Source organism: Megascapheus bottae, chromosome 2, assembly GCF_031878675.1.
Source record: "Megascapheus bottae isolate mThoBot1 chromosome 2, mThoBot2.hap1, whole genome shotgun sequence".
In the NCBI taxonomy this organism is placed as follows: domain Eukaryota; kingdom Metazoa; phylum Chordata; class Mammalia; order Rodentia; family Geomyidae; genus Megascapheus; species Megascapheus bottae.
Genome location: NC_143510.1, coordinates 93,266,058 through 93,282,043, shown reverse-complemented (window position 1 = coordinate 93,282,043; position 15,986 = coordinate 93,266,058). Strand labels below are relative to the sequence as shown.

General features: G+C 56.0%; 1 long non-coding RNA gene across 1 annotated transcript; it reads left to right on the top strand.

Moving 5' to 3' along the window:
* Positions 1 to 3,599: 3,599 nt before the first annotated feature.
* LOC150067662 (uncharacterized) lies at positions 3,600 to 7,215 on the top strand. Its single transcript, XR_016539683.1, has 3 exons — positions 3,600 to 3,687; positions 4,263 to 4,372; positions 7,119 to 7,215. It is a non-coding gene; the product is annotated as an uncharacterized LOC150067662 (long non-coding RNA).
* Positions 7,216 to 15,986: the final 8,771 nt, after the last annotated feature.

Sequence of the window (15,986 nt, the reverse complement as noted above, 5' to 3'; positions counted from 1 at the left end):
TGAGTTGACATTGAAGCTGAACCCTGGGGGTTTAGGATTTACTTCCACCACTGGGCTCCAGTCACTTGCAAAATTCTCAGCTTGACATTTGGGGGTTTGATGTGGCAGGTGGGGTCTTTAGTTTTTTTAACCATATAGGTAACATTTACCCAGACTTGCAATCACGTCAAGGCCAACTTGTGAGGTCAGATTCTCAGAGGAGATAGTTTTTCTCTTAACCCCAGGTGAAGGGCAGGATGGGTGAGTTTCTTCTTCTTTTCCCTTCTGTAGGGTGAAATCGACTTTTGTCTTCTTTTCCTTTTCCAGCGTTGAGAATGGAGCCCAGGACCTCTTTCTGAACTAGATGAGCATTCTGCCACAAAGTGCACACGAAGCGCCCAGACTTACTCTTCAAACCTTCCAACTCCCGGGAGCCTGGCCTTGGAGGGACTTGGGTTCTTCACACCCCAGCTTTGAAGGGGTCCCCTGAGAGACCCCTAGGCAAAGGCCAGGCTTGGGGTCCTGGTCCCCGTGGCCCACTCTTCTCTGGAAACAACAGCTCAAGGTCTACAAGGCGTCCTGTTTGTCTTCCACTGGGGAGAAACACTGTTCTCTTATCAGGCCAACTCTATAATGTGTCAGGAGGGGGGAAACGATTTTTACAACAGCCTTTTCTCCAGCCTTTGAGTTATATTCAGTCTGGCAGGGTGCCAGGGACAGCCAGTCTCCTGAGAAACTTCCAGAACTTGTGTTGGCCTTTGGCCTAATCAAGTGTGCTTGTCCTGCACACAGGATACTTCCTGGGGTGGGGGCAGGAGGCCGTGGGCCCAGCTCTGCCCTCCCTGGGACACAAGGCAGGGTGGTAGAGAAAACCGACAACTGCGTGAATCTTCCTCCCAGCCTCAGCTCCCAGGGCGGGCGTCATCATCCATGGTGTCCCCAGCTGCCAGGTGCAAGGACAGATCTGAATCCCAGACGGGGAGAAGCGACTGGCAGCTTCTTCACTGTCCCAGCCCACCTCCCTGGAAATCTGTGGCTCTTAGCGGAGTGAACCAAGGGACTCGACCAGAGAGCCTGGCAGGGAAAGAGCTGGATTTGTCTACCAGGACACAGACACCTCAACCCCCAGCTTTCTCACGGTGGAACTGATCCAGGTCCTTAAATATCCCGGAGTCTCTCAGAGCCTCGCTCGCTTTCCCTCCTACCCTCACGCTTCTGACTCACAGGGAAAAAGGAACCCAGCGACCAGCCGTCTCCTCCCAGCGCTGCCGGCCGGCCGGCAAGCTGGTGGGGTTTGTTTCACAGCTGAGTTATTTCTGATCTTGGTTCTGGCACGAAGAAATAGAGCAACGGTGGCTGGGAGACATTGGAAGCCACGCCAAGCCAAACAGAGTCCACACGTCTGCATGAAGCCGCCAACCTGGGGGAAGTGTGTTTTCACTTACAAAAACACACCTTTGAACACCCAGGATGGAAAATCAGAAAGACGAAGGTCACAAAGAAACTTCCAACCTGAGCCTGTCTCCCAAGGCCAAAGCATGCGGCGTCACACCCCTCTTGTGAGTCCCAGGAAGAACCAGGAGGCAGGGGTTCAGTGGCCGCTGGGTCACAGCAGGCCTGCACCCCTGGCCCTGGAAGCACACGGGGGAGAAGGAAGGCTCAGCGTAACTGCAGTCTCCATCAGAGGGCTTGAGCCGCCTCTGCGAAGCTGTGTGGCTCTGGGCAGGGCAGGCTGCTCTCTCTGAAGCCAACAAGAAGCCAGCCTCAGAGAGCTGGCCCAACAGGGGAGAAGATCATGTGCTTGGCTGGGGCTGTGAAGATCTGGGGACCTGGGGACCTGGGGACCTGGTTCCTTTTGTTGGTGGTGGTGGTCATGGGGCTTGAACTCTGGGACCGGGTGCTCTCTCTGAGCTCGGCAGCTCAAGGCTACCGCCCTATCCCTGGAGCCACAGCGCCACTTCTGGTTTTCTAATGGTGAATTGGAGTCTCATAGACTTTAGTGCCCCGCTGGCTTTGAACCGTGATCCTCAGATCTCAGCCTCCTGAGTAGCTAGGATTGCAGGTGTGAGCCACCACACCTGGCCTGGCTCCTTGTCCAGAGGACACTCACAGACTACTGGGTCCGAAAACACTGAAAACTAAGCGGGGGCCGAGCACTGGCAGCTCACACCAGCGGGAGGGGCTGACTGCCTGTCAGTCTGGGTGACCGCCATAGCCTAGCTGGGTGGCAGCTTTCAATGAGTCTCTGTCAGGACGATTAGCTAGAGGCCACCGTCAGTCACCCACGCTGACAATAATCTGTCCATAGAGTGGCCAGAGGAGGATGGGAGCCCAGGAGGCGCCAGACTCCATGAGGAAGGAGGGAGGCCACACCAGCCTGGTGACCTGCTGAGGAGGCAGGAAGGGGTGTGGTGGGGAGAGCCGGGCACCCAGAGACCTTCCCCTTCCAGCACGGAAAGGCAGCCACTGAGACTGAAACGCACAACACACAAACAGATAAACAAGTAAACATATAAGCAAATATGCCTGGCCCTGGTGGCTCACGCCTGTGACCGTAGCTACTCAGGAGGCCGCGATCTCAGGATTTCCAGCAGGGCAGGAAAGTCCAGGAGACTCCCTATCTCTAGTGAATCAGCAAAAAGTCAGAAGTGGAGCTGGAGCTCACGTGGTAAAATGCCAGCCTTGAGTGAAAAAGCTCAGAGGCAGTGCCCAGGACACGTGCAAAATGAATTAACCAACAGCTAAATTTAAAGAAAATAAAGAAGCCAGGTTCCGATGTAGAGCAAAACCTGAGAGCTAGAGCAGGGTCTGTGGGCCTGGGCGCCCTTGTTCTGGTCCCCCTTGAGAGGGTTTCAGCCTGGGCACTCCCAGCCCCACACCACAGGGGAGAGGACTTCATGGCTTCAGTTACAGCCCGGAGTTGGCTGCAGCTCCCAGCAGGGCCTTGCCCACCCCAGACCCCATCTGCACCTGCCAGGCCTCCCTGCCTCCCTTCCCTACCTCCCCTCCCAGCCCAGCCTGCTCTAGGTTTCTGGAACTGACAACACATGGGTCTCTAGGGACACCACAGCACCGGAGGTCCCAAAGGCAAAGGAGAGTCCATGGGATGGGTACAGGGTGTACAGAACCCTCCCAGGGCCCCCGGCACACCCCAGCCCTCTTCCTGATACCCCATCCATGTGACAAGGTGGCAGCTCTGACCGAAGAGCATAGGTGATGGTCCCCAGAGACCGAGTGGCCCATGCAGCCCCTGCATGGAGTGAACACTCCTCCTGCAGGGATCTTACATTCTAGAAAGAACGTGGGCTTCTCCCCAGTGGCCAGGAGGAAAGGCATAGTATCCTGGCACAGTGCCCCGATTGGCTCCCCTTACGCCTTTCCTCCACTCAGGCGGATGCTCAGCTGAGGGCTCAAGCATGCTTCCTGGACTCCTCACAGATGCTCATGAGGCTGAATGAATCGTGACTGTTTGGGGAAATACACGGGTGAGAACTGCAGAGGCTATTTTGAGAAACAAGTTAGCAGCACCCTTGGGTGCTAAAATAGATGAGAAGTCCCTGGTTCCCAAGCAGAGCGCAAGATCAGGCTGGGAACTGTGGGAGAAACCTGACACAGAAACAGTTATCTGCCATGGAGAAGACGGAGGACCGCCTTGCAAGCCGCAACCAGTGTGGACACAACCTGACAGGGCTGGGAAAAAGAATCACTGTGAGAATTATCATTATTATTATTATTACTATTATTACTTTAAAGATCAAGTCAGCCAGGGCCAGTAGCTCACACCTGTTACTCTAGCTACTTGGAAGGTTGAGATCCAGGGACTGCAGTTCAAAGCCCGCCAGGGTAGGAAAGTCTATGACACTCTTATATCCCAATTAGCTAGCAAAAATCTGGAAGTGGAGCTGTGGCTCAAGTGGTAGAATACCCGCCTTATATGGAAAAAGCTAAGGAAAAGTGCCTTGGGTCTGAGTTCAAGTCCCAGTCCTGGTACCAAAACAACAACAAAAAGTTGCTGAGGACACTTACAGAAAGGGAAAGAAATGAGTGTTTGAAAAAAAAATTCTCTTTTCTCTACTTCTTTTTTTCTTTAACTTGATAAACTGATACCAAATTTCATCTGGAAAAATAAATATGTGAAATCAGGGAAATTGTAAGGAAACGCAAAGCATGAAGGAGTACTAGCTATGCCAGATGTTTAAAAAGTCCTAAAAGTCCTCTCTCTCCCCCCCTTCCCTCCCCACCCCTTCCTATCCCCTCGCCCTCCTCTGTCCCCTCTCTCTCAGTGCAGGCCAGAAGCACAGAAGGGGATGGAAATCCACATGGAAATTAACATGCAAATAAGAGGAGATATTTTCTATCAAAGGGGAAAAAGGCAGTGTGTAAGCTGGCAGAGGTAAGTGCAAGTCAGGCATCTGGAAAAAATAAGATCCTTACCTCAGCCCTTATCCTTAAATAAATTCCAGATGGAGCCAAAACTCAAGCAACAACAAATCCTAAAAGAAAATATAGGTGAAGTTATCTCTAACCTTGGAAAGGAAAACCTTTCTAGGCAGGATGAAGAAAAACTCAAGAGACCACAGGAAAAATTCATTTGGGGAAATAAATGGGTAAGAAAGCCAAGGAATAATTTTCATCTGATGAGGTTCAAGTTCTTTCTGATAGTACGTGATTAGTAGAAGGGGGGAAGCAAGTTTTTTCTACATAAATAAAATAATTCAACACAGGGTACTAGTACCTTCTTCGTACAGAAGCCATGGCGTTGGGTAAATGAAAGTTGAAATGCATCTTCACTTGGAGTACAAAGTAAGTTTAGAAAAGGAAGAAAATGCAGACAGGCACCAGTGGCTCATGCCTGGATTCTCAACTATCCAGGAAGCTGAGATCTGGAAGACTGAGCTTTGAAGCCAGCCAGCCAAAAAAAAAATCTATAGAGACCCTGTCTTGAAAATAGCCAGCAAAAAGCCCAGCTGGCATTATGGCGTATGTGGCAGAGCATGGACCTTGAACAAAAAAGTGAAGTGAGAGTGTGAGGCTCTGAGTTCAAGCCCCAGAACTAGATATGAACAATAGCCAAAAGCAAAGGCAGTAGGGGTGGGGGGGGAGGATGTGGGAGGGGGAGGATGGAGGAGGGGGAGGACAAGTCTATGGGATTGGAGCTTACACTCACTCACTGAGGTTTCTGCAGTGCTGTCAGCGCCCCCCAGCTGCCCCGAGCCCCTCCCCACACCCTCCCCACGCCCTCTGCTCCTGGGATTCTAAGTTTCCCTGTCTGCAAGGTAAAGACACTTTCATGAACTTACTCACCAAAGGACAGAGAGGAGTGAATTGAAGCCCCAGAAACAGAACAAATAGAGAAGATGCTAGAAGGAAATCCAGCCTCTGCCTCTGGCCCCGGTGGGTACGGTGCAGTGGCTGGCTTGCCGTGAGGGGGCTGGGGAGTCACTCAGCGCCAGGCAGCGCGTTCAGTCCCTCCCGCTCTTTACTCATGATCACTGTGGTGATTGGGACAATAACTGCTGCAGTTGGGGGAGGGGTGTTGCTTTTTGGTTCTGTTTTGTGTTGGCTTTGTCTGGGGTCCTAGGGCATGTTCCTTAGCTCTTTAGCTCCAGGCTGGTGCTCTACCACTTGAGCTGACACTTCCACTTCCGGCCTTTTGCTGGTCCATTCGAAATAAGTCTCCTGGACTTTCCTGAGTAGCTCGTGGCATGAGCCACAGCGCCTGGCCCCTGTTAATATATTAGGGTGAGGTTGGGATGGATGGAGAGTTACGTACAAGCAATGGAAGGCAGGTCCCTTCAGATGAGGCTCCCAAATGTCTGCCCCCCTGACCTTCACACCCCCCCACCCCGGCAGCCTCCCTGAAAACTGCGCCCAACAGTTCCCTGCCAGCGCCATCCGCTCAGCACCCAGGGTCTCCTCTGCCTCCTGTGTTGGCTTCTGGGCTACTTAAGACCAGAAGGAGCCATAAGCCAAGACATAGGCCTGGCCACGCTGGGAGCCCCTCTGTGCGCGCAGCCACCCTGTGCCTCAGCTCCCCAGCTGCACCGTGTGGCCCTCACCTCCTTGTAGTCAGACAGAACTCAGTGAGAACAGGAAAGGACAAGTTGTCAGGCCTGGTGCAGGTAGCCTCTGCCTGCAATCCCAGCCACTCAGTCAGCTGAGACCGGAGGGTTCTGGTTTGAAGCTAGCCCAGGCAGGATCAGCTGTGGGACTCCTAGCTCCAATCACCAATAAAAAGCCAGAAGTGAAGCAGTAGCTCCAATGGCAGAGTACCAGGCTTGAGCAGAAAAGCTCAGAGACAGTGCCAGACCCTGAGTTCAAGCCCCATTACTGATGGGAAAAAAAAAAAAGGAAGGAAAGAAGAGGGGAGGGAGGGAGGGAAGGAAAGAAGGAGGGATGGAAGAAAGGAAAGAAAAAAGAGAAAGAAAAGGAAAGAGGGAAGGAAGGAAGAGAAAGAAGGAAAAAAGAGAAAGAGAGAGAAGGGAGGGGAGGGGGAGGGGAGGGAGGGAGGAACCAACTAAGAAAAAGCACTAGATGCAGGACCTTGGGCACAGGTGGGCAGTGTCGTGAGGGGCGTCCCACTCTCCTTCGTCATGGCTGTTTGCTATGCATTTATGGAGGCATGCTGAAAGGCAAGAGAGATGCCCCCTGAAATAAGAACTCGGGAAGAAGTCCTCTGGACCCAGGCCAGCACAGCAGAATGGAACGGACGAGTAGGAGGCTGGCGGAGCTGGGCAGGGGCTGGGGCTGCTGGAGGGGGAGGGGAGGCCCGGGAAGGGCTTAAGCCGGGGACAATGGGCGTCCACTGAGCTGCCCAAGACCACTCTTTTTGAATTGTGAGAAGAGCTATTTTCTTGTTTAAAGCTTTAAAGAGCTATTAAGTTGGGCAAATCACTGGTAAAACAGCTGGAAACCTAAGTAGCAATTTAAAGAGGCCATTGCTGCTCCTCTGTGCAAGGGAATGGGAGCCTCTGGGCAGGAGACCAGGCCTGGAGGATGGAGGGACCCTTCCCCTCTGAATGCAGCCCGGGGAGCTTTATTTAGCAAATCCACATTTCTACCCCACCCCCTCCTCTCTTTTTTTTTATTTTTTTAAGTGAGCAGACCGAACTCTAATTTTCCCTCTTTTCTCTCCCCAGGCCCCCTGAATCGGCCCATTCTTTCATTCTGTGGAACTAATGAAGGCCTCACAGAGTCCCTGCTCAGGAATTGGCCCTTAAATAAAACATGTTTCATTGATCAACTTCAAAAAGACTAGGGAGGGGCTGGAGGGGGCGGGGGGCTCCCAGAGCCTGGAAGGAGGAGGGGTCTGTGCCTCTGTGCCTGGCCTGGCCAGTGACAGTCCCCAGAGGACGGAGACCCCCAGTCACCGACTGAGGTCCCGCCAACTCACCCGCAGTAGACGGAAGGAAGGCTGCCTTGCTTTTTTTTAAGTTTTTCCATTTAATTTTTTTTCTGAATCTCATAAATAAAGAGAAAAAAAATTGGCCAACCAAACAGAGCTCCGGCTGTAGGATAATTCTCCCAGAGAAATATGTCTCCAGCCTCCCATCCCACAGTCTAGGGACACACCCCTTTCCTGCCGTCAGTGAGGACCTACTGTGGGCCCAGTGCCTCTACTGTGATCCATTGCAAAAGAACTGAGTGTCGATTGCAAAACAATTCCATGACACACTTTGGGTACACAATAAAAAGCCAGTGTCCCAGCAGGGACCTCTAAGTCTCCCCGCCAGAGAAAACCTCCATGGCGCACATTTGACGGTTCCCCTCTTTGAGGGGTCTCCACACAGACACACGGCAGAAAGACGGTCCACATGTGCTGTGACACACACACACACACACACACACACACACACACACACACACACACGGTGTCACAGGTGGCCCCCGTGTCATTGTTTGTTTTTGCAGGCCAGGGATTGAACCCAGGGCCTCATACGTGCTAGGCAAGCACCAGACCCTTTGAAACACACACTCCACTGCAGACCTTGTTTTAATACCTGTTTTTGAGCCAGGCGCTGGTGGCTCACGCCTGTCATCTTTAGTGACTCGGGAGGCTGAGACTGGACAATCACAGTTCAGAGTAAACCCCGGAAGGGAAGCCCACGAGACCCTTATCTACAAGTAAAGCTAGAAGTACAGTGTGGCTCAAGTAGCAGAGCACTAGTCTTGCACAGAAAAGCTCAAGGACAGTGCCTAAGCTCCAAGTTCAAACCTTAGAGCCAGAAAGAAAAGAAAGAAAAGTGAAAATGTTAGGTCTGCCCAGGACAAATGGCCCTTTCCCGTAAGTCCCCGCCCAGCACCTGTAACCCAGGTAAGTACCTGGGGGCAGTGGGAGGTGCCCAGGTTCTTAGGTCACTTCCTCGCACACTATGGTCACCCCCCCCATCCCATTCACTCTCTGCACACCTCCATTTGGAGTGGGCTGACATTTGGTTTCTCCAAATAAACTCTCTTTTGCCTGAACATCCATACGCAGTCTCCCTTCTCCAACCCTCACAGACAACAGGAGGCGGTCGCCCCTCTGTACCTGTCTTCAACGCCTGCTCAGATAGGTTTTCTGCTTGGCACTGACAGGGGGAAGAAGTGACTCCCCATTCATTAGGCCAAGTTCAAGGGGTGGCATGGTTTAAATATGAAATGTTCCCCCCGGCTTATGTGCTAAAGGCCTGGTCTCCAGCCCATGATGATGACCCTGGAGAAACAGCTGCCATTTGTACATGTTCCTGCTTCCATCCTCACAACACCGACTCTCTTCTATTTTTATTTTCTAATTCCAGTCCTGGGGCTTGAACTCAGGGCGTGGGGACTATCTCTGAGCTTTTGTGCTCAAGTCTAATGCTCTGCCACTTGAGCCACAGCTCCACTTCCACCTTTTGGTGGATAAGGAGAGTTAAGAGTCTCGCAGACTTTCCTGCCTAGGCCGGCTTTGAACAGTGATCCTCAGATCTCAACCTCCTGAGTAGCTAGGATTACAGGTGGGAGCCACAGGCGTCCAGCAAGGTAGCTGATTTATAAAAAGCACTTTCTGAAAGATTTCATGCTGGTGATTACAAATGGACTTTGAGAAAATAAATGAGAAGATATATGGGAGGAAAAAACTCCAAAGTCTGCTAAACAAAAGAAAACGGGCAGCAGAAAGAAGGCTATTGTATGGCATTCATTCAGACAACCTTCAAGAATGGTAAAAGCAACCCATAGTCAAGGAAGCTGGCTCAGGGGCCACCCAGGTTGAAGGTTAGGGAAGCTGACTGTTTAGGACACAGTGGAAATTGTGGCCCCCTGCAAATGTTTGTAGTTGAAACAGAAATTATAAAAGTGCATCTGCTCACTGCAACTACTGCGTTCCACAGACATGGTGGAAAACGCATTGGCTGCTTCTCCGGAAAAAAAAATTAAATATGAAATGAGCAAATGACCCAGCAATTCTACTTTTAGATATATACCCCCCAAAACTAAAAGCAGAGACTAAGAGGTGCATGTTAATAGTCACAGCAGTGTTTCCATAGCAACCCAGTATCCATTGAAGGGTGAACGAATAAACAATGTGGTATGTCCACACAATGGAATATTATCCAGCCTTAAAAGAAAAAGAATCCCCGTACATGGCAAAACACGGGTGCTATGCCAAGTGAGGTAAGTCAGAGACACAAGAGTCAATCTTATGCAGTTCCACCTATGAAGGTCTCAGATCCGTAGGCTGCCGGAAGCTGGGGGCCAGAAGATGAAGGGTTGGTGTTTAACAGGGACAGATTTTCAGTTTGAAAAGATAAAAAGAAAATTATCCTTTGAAAATACAGAACACCACCGAACTGTATGCTTAAAGATGATTAAAATGGCAACGTGTAGCTGGCACCAGTGGCTCATAGCTGTAATCCCAACTACTTGGGAGGCAGAGATCAGGCGGATTGTGGTTCAAGGTCAATCTGGGCATAAACAAGAGATTTCCCCACCCCCCTCTCAATCAACAGGTAGATGCAGTAGCTCACACCTGTCATATTAGTTACTTGGGAAGTGCAAATATGTGTTATGGTATCCAGACTGGATACACTGGAGACCCTGTTTAAAAAATAATGAAAACAAAAAGGGGCGGGGGCGGGGCTCAAGAGGAAGAGCGCCTGCTGGGTACAAACCACAGAATTGTACAAAAAGAATACATTTTATATTACAGGTATTTTGCCATCCCAAAAGTACACATTCAACTCATGAAATTATGGATTTAAGATTTTATGTGTAAAGAATGCTTCTATACAGATAGTTCAAATAAAATAAACATAAAATCCAGAATATATGCTGTGTCTGTAAGATGATCTTAATTTTACTTTTTTAAAATAAATGTTCAGGGCCAGGAGTTTGGCCTAATGGTAGAGTGCTTGCCTAGCATGCACAAATACCCAGGTTCGATTCCTCGGTACCACATACATAGAAAAAAGCCAGAAGTGGTGCTGAGGCTCAAGGGGTAGAGCTCTAGCCTTGAGGAAAAACCCAAGGACAGTGCTCAGGCCCTGAGCCCAAGCCCAAGACTGGCAAAAAAAATGCACTTTCTATCTGACTAATATAATGTAATCCTTCTATTAATTACAATAAAAATATATTTTAAAAAAGAAAAATAAATAAATAAAATAAATGTTCACAGAGGGGGGAAAAAAGGGCTAGGAGGAAATCCAGCAGAATGTCAAGTTTTCTCTGGTCTTTTTCATATGGAATACAGGGAGCCTTGAAACCTAGGCCTGGTTCTTGGCTTTGCTGTGTGGCCTTGGCTGGGTCCCGGGCCTTTCTGTGCCTTCTGTGACATCTGAGGATGGGATAACGGTGCCTCCCTTGTCATCTAGTCATGGGACTGGGGGTGGAAAGGGTTCTGGATGGAGCCCGGTGTGTGAATTATGTGTGCCAGCGTCCAGCCATGGGCAGTGGCTGCGACCCCAACCATCACAGCGTCTTTAACTCCACCAGGGCATTCAGCCCTGTGCTCGCTCTCCCCTCCCCCCTTCCTCCCTCCATGTCTGTCTGTCCCTTTCTTTCCCTCTTCCTTTGCCTGCTTCTCCCTCTCGGGCTCTGGGTGTGTGCCATAGTGGAGGCACAGTCACTGGGCCAGCTGCTCTGGACTGTTCCCACCCCGTTGTCGCCTCTGATATCCCCACTGACCACTGACGAGGCTTATTTGTGGGCAGGGTACCCTGCATGGCCCTGCTGGTCATCTGATCACGTGAGGCCTGGGGTCAAGGGGGGTAGGAGACTCGATGACTCTTTCCCATGGAGGATGGTGTGGCACCCCGCAGGCTCTAGGTCCATGCAGGGGCTGGGCTCTGAGGACAGGCCTGGGGGCCAGGAAGGGCACTGAAGGCCCAGGGAATGGAATGAAGGGAGGGGCAGCGTGGCGTAGAGAGCTGTGGAGCTTATGCAGCAGAGGGCCGAGTACAGCGAGCCTGTGGCCCTGTCTTGGAGGACTCGGGTGGACTCAGCCTCCGGTGGGGTTGAGTTTCAGCCTCTGGTGGGGCCAAGGTGGGGCATGAGCGAAGAAGCTGAGTGTCCATGGGAGTCTGAGATGTCTGGAGAGGTGTGGTGTCTGTGGGGGGGGGCACTTGGTCTATGAAGATGAGACTCAGTTTCCCTCCCTGTCAAATGACCAGCAAGGGCTGTGCCATCTGCAGGGTTGATTTACAGTTTATCGAGCCCTGTCCATGAACTAGCTTGCAGGCACGACTCAGTTCCACAAATCTACCCTACAGGAGCGGGGGTCCCCCTCAAGAGCCAGGGGCTCTGTACCAGAGGCTAAGAAGAAGGGCCAGCGGGTCCTCCCTCAAAGCACACTGGAAGGCCAAGCCAGCCAGGTGGACTGGCGTGGCTACCATGTGCAGAACTCCTGCTCAGTACGGGGTCAAGCAGCCCATGCTGCCATCTCACCCCCTTGGGAGTGCTTCAAGCAGGGGTCATTCATGGGCTCAATTCGCATCTCTGCCATTTGCTGGCTCTGTGATTCCAAGCAGGTGACCTGAGGCCCCATTGTCCCTGGTTTCATGGAGGGGTGGCAGCTGCAGTCAGGTAGCGTGGCAGAGGGCAGTCAGTCAGGTAGGGGACGCTGTAATGTCCCTTCCCCAAGATGCATTACTCAACCATCAGAACTTACATGGGAGCCAGCTCAGCATCCGCATCATGAGCTCACGGGGGCTCAGTGGTCAGTCAAGCTGAGAAAAGAGTCTGGGTGACCCATGATTAAAAAAGAAAAAAAACAAAAAAACAAGACTGCTGTGGAAGGTCGTCAGGGGGAGTGGCCTAGTGGTAGAGTGCCTTCCTAGCCTGCACAAAGACCTGGGTACCACATACATTAAAATAAATAAATAAAACAGAAGTGCTGGGGCTCAAGTGGTAGAGCTCTAGCCTTGAGAAAACCCAAGGACAGTGCTCAGGCCCCGAGTTCAAGCCCAGGACTGGCCAAAAAAGAAATTACATAAGGATGGGGAGGGGAGAAAGCCTCTAATGGCATCAGGATTGAAGCCATCCGCCGGTGTGGTGACACGGTGTGGGGAATGGTGAGCCAGCAGGGAATTTCTGAGGACAGTTGTCCGAGGGTGCTCTGGTGCAGAGGGACTGCGCAGATGGTGGTGGTGGAGCCCCACTAGCAGCAGTGACCCTGGTGGCCGCTGGCCGCCTCTGTGCTGTTCTGAGGGCTTGGCCTTCAGCACTACCTCACCTAGTGCAAGACAGTAGCACCCTGCCCTTCACTGGGGAGGGACCGGGCCCCATGCCAGCCTGCCTGGTTGAACGGTCTCCCTTCTCCAGGAGTCCAGTCATACCAGGAAACGGTGACTGTGGGGGTCACGAGGGAGGGGAGGGGACCCCAGCGGAAAGAAGAGGGGGGAGGAAGGGGGAGGAAGGGGGAGGCAGGGGGGAGGCAGGGAGGGGGGAAGGGACTCCCTTCTTCCCCCCTTTCCTTCTCAGGCCTGTGTGAGGGTCACCAGAGGGAGCCAAAGAGCCCTGGGTCCCAGGTGTCCGGCTCAGGACACCACGGCTCGTGGTCCCTCCTGGCGGACCAGCCCGGCTCGCCCCAGGACGCCCGGGAAGGTGACCTCCTGGGACCTGGGGCAGCGGCAGCTTCCTGAGGCCCCTGAGCCCAGGCGCAGGGGACACCGGGGCGGGAGGCGCGACGGGGAGGTCCTGGAGGCCGCGGGAGCCGGGGTCACGGGAGCTCACGGGCCGTGGGCCGGGCACGGGCGCCGGGGGTGGGCGCCCCGCACAGACCCGTGCGAGGCCCATGCTGGCCTCGGCCCCCCGGCTCGGACTCGACGTGCGGGCCTGGGTTCCGGCGGGGCTGGGAGAAGGAGGAGGGCGCTGTCACTGGTCGTGTTGTCATGGAGACGGGGGGTGCTGAACTCCCCGGGCGGAGCGAGGCCGAGGCCGGCAGGTGGAGACTCCCCCCCCCCCCCCCCGCCGCCCGGCGACCCCGCCGCGGACCTGGCCTGGGGCGGCGAAAGGTCGCTGGGCGTCCCAGGACCTGGGCGGAAGGCTCGCGCCCGGCGTCCAGGGGCGCTCCGGGAGCCCGGGCGGGGGGGGCGGGGTGACCGCGACCGCGGGCCCCGCTCCACCGCCCCCGACCCCCCGCAGCGAGGGCCCGCGGCGCCTTCTCGTCCTCGGGGCGCCGAGCCGGGATGAGGTGCAGAGCAGGGGTGGGGCGCGGAGCCGGGATCGGGTGTGGAGCCGGGATCGGGGTGTAGAGCAGGGATCGGGGTGCGGAGCCGGGATGGGGCGCGGAGCCGGGATGGGGTGTGGAGCCGGGATCGGGGTGCAGAGCAGGGATCGGGGTGCGGAGCCGGGACGGGGCGCGGAGCTGGGATCGGGGTGTGGAGCCGGGATGGGGCGCGGAGCCGGGACCGGGCGCGGAGCCGGGACCGGGCGCGGAGCCGGGATGGGGTGCGGAGCCGGGATGGGGTGCGGAGCCGGGATGAGGTACAAAGCAGGGATGGGGTGCGGAGCCGGGATCGGGGTGTGGAGCCGAGACGGGGTGCGGAGCCGAGATCGGGGAGTGGAGCCGAGACCGGGTGCGGAGCCGGGATGAGGTACAAAGCAGGGATGGGGTGCGGAGCCCGGACGGGGTGCGGAGCCGGGACGGGGTGCGGAGCCGGGGTCGGGGTGTAGGGTGGAGATCTGCATGCAGAGCCTCGACCGGGTGCCGCGCGGACCACCAGGACCCGCCCGGGACCCCGCACCCCGCGGGCGCCGGAGCGCCGGGGGCTCCTCCCGCCCCCACCTGCCGCCCGCCCCGCGCCCCCGTGCGCCCCTCCCCCACGGGCCTGAGCCGGGCTCCCATTGGTCGGACACGCGAGCCGCCCCGCCCCCTGCTGCCGACGGCCAATGAGCGCGCGGCTGTCAGCTCGTCAGCCGCGCCGGCGGCGGGGTGGCTCCGGAGCCCGAGCGGCCGCGGGGCAGCTGCTGCGCGGAGCGCTCGCGGAGCGGCCGGTCGGTGCGTCCCGCGCCCCGCACGCCGGCACCCGACGCAGCCCGGCCGGTCCGGCCCGGCCCGCAGCGAGCATGGGCGCGGCGGCCGTGCGCTGGCACTTGTGCGTGCTGCTCGCCCTGGGCGCGCGCGGGCGGCTGGCGGGGGGCAGCGGGCTCCCAGGTAAGCCTCGGGGCCGGGGCCGGGGGGCGGCGGCGGCGGCGCGGGGCGGCCGGGCCCGACCCCCCCCCGCAGGCCGGGGCCTCGCGCCGTCGGCCCGCCGCCCGCCCCGCGCGCGCCCCGTAGTTCTCAAAGTAACTTGCGAGCCCGCCGGGCGCCCCCTCCCCGCAGCCCGGCCCCGCGCAGCCGCCGCCGGCCGCCCGGCCCCGGGAAGCGTGGGCGCCGGAGGGGGCCGGGCGCGGCGCACCGGGCCGGCCGGGCGGGGCCGGGGCTGGAGCCGGGAGGGAAAGGACGGGCGCAGGGCGGGACCCTGAGGGACCGGGACGGGGAGGGGAGGTGGAGGCACGGGTGGACGGAGCCGCAGCCCGGGCCGGCCGGGGTATCGAGACAAAAGGACGCAGGAAGAAGCCCGGGGGAGGACGGAAGGGTCGAGAGGGGAGCAGAAACGGCCTGACCACCGCCGTGGAGGGCAGAGGAAGGGGGACCTGCGGGGGGACTTCCCGATGGTGTGAGCGAGAGGCAGATGGGCACGGGAGAGAGGCAGGAGGACCTGGGGGGCGGCGCAGAGGGACAGAGGAAGGATGGAGATGCTTGCGGAGAGATGGACAGATGGACAGCCAGACAGGAGGGGGAGCAGACGCAGACGCGGAGAGGAGGTGCGCAGGGGCCCGGAGCGGAGACCAGACACAGGCCTCCCTGTAAGACGACAGAGGGACGCTGTGACACCAGCCAGCCTGCGGTTGATAGGTGGCAGCGGCATCTGGGGGTGTCCGGTGGGGATTGCGGGAGTCCCAGCCCTCTGGCCCTGCGGCCGCCTGCTCTCTGGCTGCCTGGAAAGGGCTACTAAGCAAAGCTGAAGTTCCTGTCACATCTCCAGTGTTCAGCTGAGCTGGTTCCCCAGTCCCTCCCTGGAGGGGATAGGGAGGCCCTGCCTGCACTGCTCCCTCTGCTGTCTGGCTGCTGGGTCCCTTGAGGGCTCTTCTTGGAAGCAGAGCCCTGTGAAGGGCAAAGGGCCTCAGGTGGTACCTTCCATAGCCCCAGAAAAGAAAACGTGGACCAGACTCCCCTTCCGGAAACCAAGACTTGCTGCCTGTACCCTGGCACGTCTGTGTGTGTTTCCCCTTAGTTTGGGGTCCTTTGCCTCTTAAGTGACTGTTCTTAGATGTGCCTTTGCCCAGCTCCTCCGCCTTACCTCTCTGTGTCTCTTTCTGCCTCACCGTCTCCTCTCCCTGAGTCCCCAACAGCCAGTCCCAGCAAAAGCAAACCAGAGTCCAGTGTTAGCTTGCAACTGAGGGACTGTGTTGGCCGATCCAGGCCTACAGGGAATGGGCCCACAGAACCTGGCTGTGTAAACTCTCTCTTGGGGCTCCCCTGCACCCCCATGTTTATAAGGTAT